This window comes from Tursiops truncatus, chromosome 6, assembly GCF_011762595.2.
Source record: "Tursiops truncatus isolate mTurTru1 chromosome 6, mTurTru1.mat.Y, whole genome shotgun sequence".
NCBI lineage: Eukaryota > Metazoa > Chordata > Mammalia > Artiodactyla > Delphinidae > Tursiops > Tursiops truncatus.
This window is the reverse complement of record NC_047039.1, coordinates 114,665,199-114,673,491: the sequence shown is the minus strand read 5'-3', so window position 1 is coordinate 114,673,491 and position 8,293 is coordinate 114,665,199. Positions and strand designations below refer to the sequence as shown.

Below are 8,293 nucleotides of genomic sequence, written 5' to 3'. Positions count from 1 at the left end.
TTCCAGGCGCAGGGAACCAAGGCGATACCCGGCGCAGGGCTGGGCCCCAGTGTGGGTTACATTTATGAGAAAAAGTACAAATAGACGCCGCTCACCTAAAGGGTAGGAAGGCTTTAGAGCTCTCCTTTCGGAGTAGTGAAATGTTCTAGATCTAGGTAGTGGCGACGGTTGCCCGACATTACAAAGTACAAATGACACTGAATTGTAAGCTTTAAAATGGTTTAAACGGTGAATTTTATCTTATGTGAATTTCACCACCAAACAAAACAATATGCACAGCCTATGGCACATGGACACACACGAGTGGAAATATTTAGAAAGGAAGCGCTGGTCTTGACCAGAAAAAAGGGGCGGCACACTGCCGCTAAGTGTGTGACCTGAGGACAAGCCGTTTCTCATCTGCTAAAGGAGAGTGGGGACAATTTGGATTCTCTCCTGTGGAACACAGCTTTCTAAATACCTGAGAACAGCGTCTCATCTGATACCAGCACCCGGAAATGGGGACGGCTCTCCCCATTTTGCAGAAAAGGAAAGATTACGAGAGGCAAGATTCCTTACCCAGGTCACACAGCACACTGGGCACCCCCGCTCCAGGGGGAGCATCTGAAGCCACGCAGACTGTTCAAGGACAGAGTAAACGACACAGGCAGGCTGTGAAGCCACATGATGTAAAGGGTCCACGCTGTGTCCAGAAGTACTCACATCACACTGCATAAATCATTACTAGGTTTGGAGTCGGAATTCCCCGATCGCAAACGCCACATCCCCGGAATACAGCAGCAAGGCCCCTAGGCCTCCATTACAAGTTCCGTGAACTTCAAGGCTGAGTTTGCCACCAGCAGCCGTGGAAACCTCCTCAGTCCCCACCTACGCGTTCCATGAGGTTTCCCTCAAGGCCCATAACTAACCGAGCTCTCAGGTGTACGGTTTCTCCTCCTGGGGTCTGGGGGGCCGAGGCCATCCTGTGAACCCACTGGCAGCACGGAAGGAAGTGGCCCTTGCTGCAGAGAGGAGGTCCCCCCTCAGCAGCACCCCTCTTTCTTCAGGGTAAAGTGGAAGTTGTTCGCCGGCCTTCTGCAGTGACTCCCTGGGGAGGGTCAGACCTCACTCACCCTTCCAGCATCGGGGACAGCACAGGAGCGCTGGGCTCAGGGCCCCCTCAGCCCACCCTGCATCCCGAAGAGATTTCCTGGACGAAGGTCTTGCTTCCCGGGAAGGAGGCTGCCTGCAGCCCTCGGCACTGACAGGGCTGAGCCCATCTCGAAGGACCTGGCGATGCTTCCAGCATGAAAATGATTTCATATCTCTCAGACTGCCAGTTTCAGAGGATTTTCCTGAATACATTGTGTGTGTGTATGTGTGTGTGTGTGTGTGTGTGTGTGTGAGAGAGAGAGAGAGAGAGAGAGAGAGAGGGATTCTGACAACAGGCCCCCAAGTTGAGATGGGGTAGAGGGAGCCTCGGCAGGGAGGGGCTGCTGACTGAGAAGCGGCCAGCCCACCCCCGCCTGCCAGCTCAGAAGGGTGACACCTCGATCCAGGCGGGCTGGAAAAGGGATGACTCACTCTGGTCGTCGGGCAACTCAGGGGATTCCCACGCGGGTTCCTTCCTGCCAAAAAGAAAGCAAAACTCAGCCTCTGAGGCAGCCATGCGGGGAGGTGGCTGGGACAGCCCCGAGCAGACCCTAGAGGGGGCCTGCGTCATCCACCTGCTCCCTGAGGGCTGGGGTCTAGGGCCTCTGTCCTGTGCCTCAGTGCCCCCCAGAGAGAGGCGTGGGCCTGGCTACAGATCCGGGTCGATGCTGCGGTGGACGCTGGCTTTTCACAGCTCGCCGGCCAGGCAGGAGAGGCCCCAGCAGCTGCCCACTGGGCCTGCAGACCCCGGGGGAGGTGCTGCCGCGGCCACGCACTCTGCCCCAAGGCCCCCTTTCCCAGGCCCCTGGCGCCTGCCCCGCCCCCTTGGCTTTCCTCCCTCGGGTCCTGGTCTGCGCCCAGGACATTTCTGAATGCTGGCGGTACCTCCGCTCCCCACTGGCATGGCCAGTCCCCTTGGACATCTCACCTCCCATCCTTTACTCACCCAGGCCTCTGGGAGACAGCACTCAGGGCCAGGAGGCAGGAAGGCTGACATGGGCCCCCACTTAGGACCCTGGACATGGGCTGCCCCTCCTGTGCCGGTGCTGTCCCCAGAGCAGAGGCCGGCACTGAGCAGAGCCAGCCTCCCAGTACAGCCCACTTCCCGTCCTGAGAGCTTGCCCCGCTTCTTTTCTCGCTTTTCAGACATTTGAAGGTCAACCGCGGGCTGCAGCTTCTGAAAGGAGCTGGTTTCACTCTCACTGTGTAATCACCTGATGGATGCATTTCCAGAAAGGCCGGCCTCCAGCTCTGCCCAGAATTCCCCTGCCCGGGAGTCAGCCACAAGGGGCTCCCCCACTCCCCCTCCTGGAACTGCACAGCCAGCACCGTCCCTCCCCAAGAAAAGGAGAAAGACGAGGCTGGTGAGACCCCGCAGCTGACTTCATGGCAGCAGCCAGTGCTCTGGGACCAGGACCGCCCACACCCAGGCCCTAATGAGGTGCAGAGAGCACGGTGGTGACAGCGTGCACGTAGCGCTGCGTCCTCTGTAAGCGAAGGTGGAAAGGAATGGTTTCCGTGTCTGTTTGTACTCTCTGTAGGCTCGGGAAGGGTGCGGGAGAAAGTAGTCAACGTGATGGGGGCCAAGGAGCAGGCCGCGGTCACTGTACACCATCCCACAGTTTTTAAACCACCTGATGATACCACCGATTCAAAAGCATTTGGTTTTAAACAACAGAAGGTCATTTCGGAAGCTCTGGAAAACACAGAAAAGTACCAGGAAGAAGGCAAAGATCACCCCAAATTCCCCCACCCTGCCCAGATTCCCCACTCAACACCCACCTCCCTTCAGCCGATCTCAGAAAACGGACGCCACCCCACACCCGGAACGGAAGGCCTGGGGGACAACCTCACATGCAGAATCACAGGTGCCCGGGCTTCCCTGGCCAACCCTGGCCTCCGATCGCCAGGCCGACCCGGCCCCAGGGCCTTTACACCGGCCAGTGCCTTGCCGGGACCAGCTCCCTCACTCCCCGGGCGAGGGCTCAGCCTGGGCCCTCTGCAGGTCCTAGGGTCTCAGATAGAGAAGGTCTGTCCTGCTGGCCCTGTGTTAAGTGGGTCCCCCCCCCCCACACACCCCGTGGGACTAGACTCGGTTTGTGTGCCCGTGTCCTCTGCCAGCTGGGTCATTGAAGGGCAGCGGCCTTTTCGGCCTCATTGGGGAGCAGCGGCGGGTCCGCGCGCGCCCTCTGCCGGCCACATCCGGAACTGCCGCTCTGGCCCCTTGACTCCGGCCGGACCTCCCGCCCAGGCACCGCGCCCCTGCTCCCTGTGGGGACCTTGCTCCACCGCCTCACTTCGGACCCGCAAACCGTAAGATGGCTCTGCTCACACTCGGACCCAGCAAGTGATCACCTGGCCAAGGTCCGCAGCTCTGTGTCGGAGAGGCTCGGGGTGGCCCTCAGGGGTCTCCCAGCACCCCACTGCAGCAGGCATTCCCCGCCCCACCACTGCCACCCTCTTCCATGGGGCTCTCACCTGTCCAGGACCCAGCATTCTTCAGCTCAGCTGGGACCTCTGACCCTGGCTCTGCCAGCTGTCAACCGTACCTCCTTGCTTCCCCAAACCCCAGGCCCATCCTTGGCAGCCCCCACTCTCCAGCCGGCCCCCTCCCCTCCCCTGGCCATCTGTAGAGGCCCTGCACCCGGCTCAGTCTAAGTGGTCCTGCTTTCTGCAGCTGAAGGAAGTGGCCACCAGTGCGCAGGAGAAGCTGGCAGCTTCCTCCACTGCCCAGTCCAGCCACTCACCCTCCTGGACCACAGCCCATCCTCTCCTCCCGCACACCTGGCCTTTCCAGTGCTCGCTGGGGACGCCCAGTGGATCTTTTAACTCCCCTTCTCCATGGGACCAAGTGTATTCGGTGACAACGACAATGGCTGAGAAGAAAAGCAAGCTGTGAAAATATTTTCTTGCTGAACTTCATGTACACAATCATGTGAATAAAAAGTAAATACATTCAATAAACAGTACAAAAAAGGGGAAAGTGATGGATCAAAACTTTCTTTACATTATGTATTTTCTCAAAAACAAGGGGAATACTTACACCGACATATCCATTTTCACATTAATGAATAACAGTAGAGACCAGTTTCTGTTTTTGAGTCTTAATATCTGCAAATTTCACAGTGCTTTTGTCACCATCAGTCTTTTTTCTTCTTGTCATGTTCAATAGAGTATCCAGCCATATTTGTCCATCTATTTTCACTCGTAGTTGATCAAAGGCTACTTTTTATTGACCTTAATAAACCTGCAATTTTCTCTCACTTGAAACCACAGACGCACCAAGTTAGGAAGAACCGTATGTACCTCCTGCAGATTGTGATTCTGTTAGTGTCTTTGGCCAAAGCCGATCCCTGGTGCCTTTCAGACCTCTCCGCAGTTGAAAAACTGTAAATTCCAATGAAAACTCTGAGTGGCTGTATAGAACGACAGGGTTGAAGTAAGTCGGGCGTAGTAGCGGTGCTAATGTCACCTGCTTTGCTGTCTAAGTGCAGGAGCACAGAGTTCTGCCAGGGCTGGAAGTACACATGACACCCAAATGTTAGGAACATTCCCCCGAAACACAGGGTGCAGCTGATTTCCACGTAGGACACAAAGCGCGCTGGGGTTTGCCGGTGCCAGCAGCCGCCAGGAGACATTTTGAGGAGGAGTATTTGTATTTTATCACTGGCATCATTTAGGATTACTACATGAACCTTTAGCTAATTGCATCATATACGATCTATCCTTTGGGTCCCAGAGTGAGGGGGGTCATCAGAGGCTAGCTGCGCTGGCTCCAGGCAAACCCAGAGGCCCCGGCCCCTGAGCAGGCTGGGCTGCAGGGAGGGGCTGAACACTGTGTAGGGACGGCTGGACCCCAGATCCCGTCTCCAACCCACACAGCCAGGCAACTTCCCTCTCCTCACTGCTATGGAAGGCAGGAGGTGATGAATCCAAGGGCTCTCTAGCCTAGGGACGCCGGGCTCAGTTCTTCCCCTTGGCGGCCACCTGGCTGGCAGTCAGGCTAAGGAGGAAACAGTGGGTTGGCCACGTGTTGCTCTTTGGGACCCTCAGACGAAATGGCTCTGTCCCACCCTGATCACCCCAAAGAGGAGCCCACCCTGGCAAGTCCTGCCATGCACGTGAGGCTCCCAGCTGCTCCCAAGGGCCACCCTCTTGGATGAGACAGACAGCCAAGGGTTGGGACAGTTGCGCGAAAGACATCAAAACAGATGAAAGGAGGGGGAGGGAGGGTGCAGGTACCTGAAGAAAAAACCTGACCAGAACTAAACTTGGTAACCTCAGAGGGACAGAGAGAAGAGTATGTGAAACAGGGCGCTATACATTTCCGTGCCGTAGAAGGAGCAGATAGACTAGAGCAGGGAGCGCTTAGAAACTAAAAATGTGATACCAAATTCAAGAAAAAAGTCAGTGAAAGGGTGGTAAGTTGAGGAAATCTCCCAAAAGTGGAGCAGAAAGAAAAGGAGTTAAAAATAGAAAAGATAAGGACATTCACAGCCCCAGGAGGGAATCTAAGATCTTAGTGATAGGAATTCCAGAAAGTGGAAACAAGCAACGAAGGGAGTTAGTTATCGAGGAAAGAGCACAAGAAAACAGTCTCAAACTGAAGGGCCTTATTGTCCAAACTTAGGGGGTCTAGAGTGTGGAGCACATGGTGGGGAAGCACACCAAGGCCATCACCCTGAGGTTGCAGAGAAAGGAGGGCAAGTAGAAGGTCCTAAAACTTCCAGATGGGGGGAGGGGGGAGGGAAGGGAGAGGAGAAGGAGGGAGAGACAGAGACAGAGGCAAAGAGAGAGAGGAGGAAGCCCACACAAAGCAGGTCATAAATAAAGGACTGACAACAAGAAAGACATGGGACTTCTCAACAGTAATATGGAAACTAGAAGACAATAGAGCCTGACTTTGAAATTCTAAGAGAAAACATATTCCAACCTGTAATTTGTTGCTCAAAGTATCAATCAATCACCTTGAGAGTTGATGATGGGATAAAGACATTTTCAAACATGCTGTCTCAAAAAATTTTCCTCCCATGTAGTCTTGGTCTGAAAGTTACTAGAGCCTGTCCACCAAGATCAGAGTGAAAGGAAAGAAGATGCTGGCATTGGCTCCAGGAGACAGAAGAAACTCCTCAAAAGACAGTTCCAGGCTCGGGTCTGGACGAAGCCCACCCAACTTTGCTGGGGAGAACAGGCTGCAGAGGATGAGGCTTGGGAAACACAGGGATGGCCAGTCACCTGATGGGTGGAGAGGAGATCTGCAGCCCCGACAGACAGTCTGGGGCTGAATTAATGGGGGTAAATAAAAATGAAGTGAATTAACATGCAGCTAATCAAAAAAATTAGAGACACTTGTCAACACAAGGAAAAAGTGATGGGGGAAAGGAAGTAGAATCCTAACGCATTATGTAGATCTGCTGTGAACAATACTTGTACAGTCATATTCATCAGAATACTAACAAAGGATGTAACCAATAACTTTTAAGTTAACAATGAGTAACAAGTAGCTTGTTGGTCTGTTGATCCAACCTGACATAGTTAGCTTCCATAGGGTGTTCAGCCCCTCTCAGCCCCCTGACCACTCCTTTTGCCCTGGTCAGTCCAATTCACTGCCCATACTCCCCTGAGCACTGCCTTCACCCCATGTTCACACCCCCATCCTCCACACTGGCCAGAGGGCTCTCCCCCAAAGGAAAACCTCAGTGGGTTAATCCTAATCCCCAAAGGCTCCTTCTTTTCAGAAAGTGCCTGTCTAGGGACTTCCCTGGTGGCGCAGTGGTTAAGAATCCTCCTGTCAATGCAGGGGACACGGGTTCGAGCCCTGGTCTGGGAAGATCCCACATACTGCAGAGCAACTAAGCCCGTGCACCACAACTACTGAGCCTGCGCTGTAGAGCCCGCGAGCCACAACTACTAAGCCTGCATGCCACAAGTTCTGAAGCCCACGTACCTAGAGCCCCTGCTCTGCAACAAGAGAAGCCACCGCAATGAGAAGCCTGCGCACCGCAACGAAGAGTAGCCCCTGCTCGCCGCAACTAGAGAAAGGCCTGCACACAGCAACGAAGACCCAATGCAGCCATAAATAAATAAATAAAATATTTGACTACTAGTGAAATTTTTCCCAATTTTTTTTTTTGCCACCCCTTGTGTCATGTGGGATCTTAGTTCCCTGAGCAGGGATCGAACCTGCACCCCCTGCATTGGAAGTGCATTGTCTTAACCACTGGACCACCAGGGAAGTCCCAAATTTTTCCCAATTTGATGAAAAACATTAATATATAGATCCAAGAAGCTCAGCAAACCAAAGGAGGATAAATATGAAGAATGGTATAATTGGGCACATAATAGGAACCCCCTCTCCCCCCCAAAAAAAGAGAAAATCTTGAAACAGCCAGAGAACATGTCACATTACATGCAGGGCACAATGATCAAAATAGATATGAACGACGGATGATTTATCATTGGAAACAATGGAGGTCAGAACACAATGGGACAATATTTATAAAAGACATCCTTCAAAAATAAACACGGCAATTCCTCAAAAAATTAAAACTAGAGTCACCACATGATCAGCAGTTCCACTTCTGGGTACATATCCAAATAACTGAAATCAGGGTCTAGAAAAGACACGTGTACATCCACGTTCACAGTAGCACTACTCACAGTAGCTAAATACGGAAGCAACCTGTGTTCATCAATGGCTGAACGGATAAGCAAAATGTGGTATGTACGTGCAATGGACTATTATTCAGCCTTGAAAAAGAAAGAAGTTCTGACACAGGCTACAACATGGAGGAACCTTGAGGACGTCATGCTGAGTGAAATAAGCTAGTCACAGAAGGACAAATATTGTAGGATTCCATTTATATGAGGTTCCTAGAATAGTTAAAGGCCGAAAGTCTGAAAGTAGAGTGGTGGGTGCCGAGGGCTGGGGGAGAGGAGGAATAGGGAATTAGTGTTTCATGGGAACAGAGTTTCAGTTTTACAAAATAAAGAGTTCTGGAGATGGATTATGGGTGATGGTTTCACAGTATCATAAATGTATTTAATGCCACTGAACTCTACACTTTAAAAATGGCTAAGATGGTAATTTTTATGTTAAGTGTATTTTATCACAATAAAAAATGCTTTTTTACAGAGGGGAAAGGGATGACACAAAAGCTGG

At 52.5% G+C, this 8,293-nt stretch overlaps 1 non-coding gene across 1 annotated transcript; it reads right to left on the bottom strand.

Moving 5' to 3' along the window:
* Nucleotides 1–7,293: 7,293 nt before the first annotated feature.
* Nucleotides 7,294–7,366, bottom strand: TRNAG-UCC (transfer RNA glycine (anticodon UCC)). Its single transcript has one exon. It is a non-coding gene; the product is annotated as a tRNA-Gly (tRNA).
* Between the last annotated feature and the right edge of the window lie 927 nt (nt 7,367–8,293).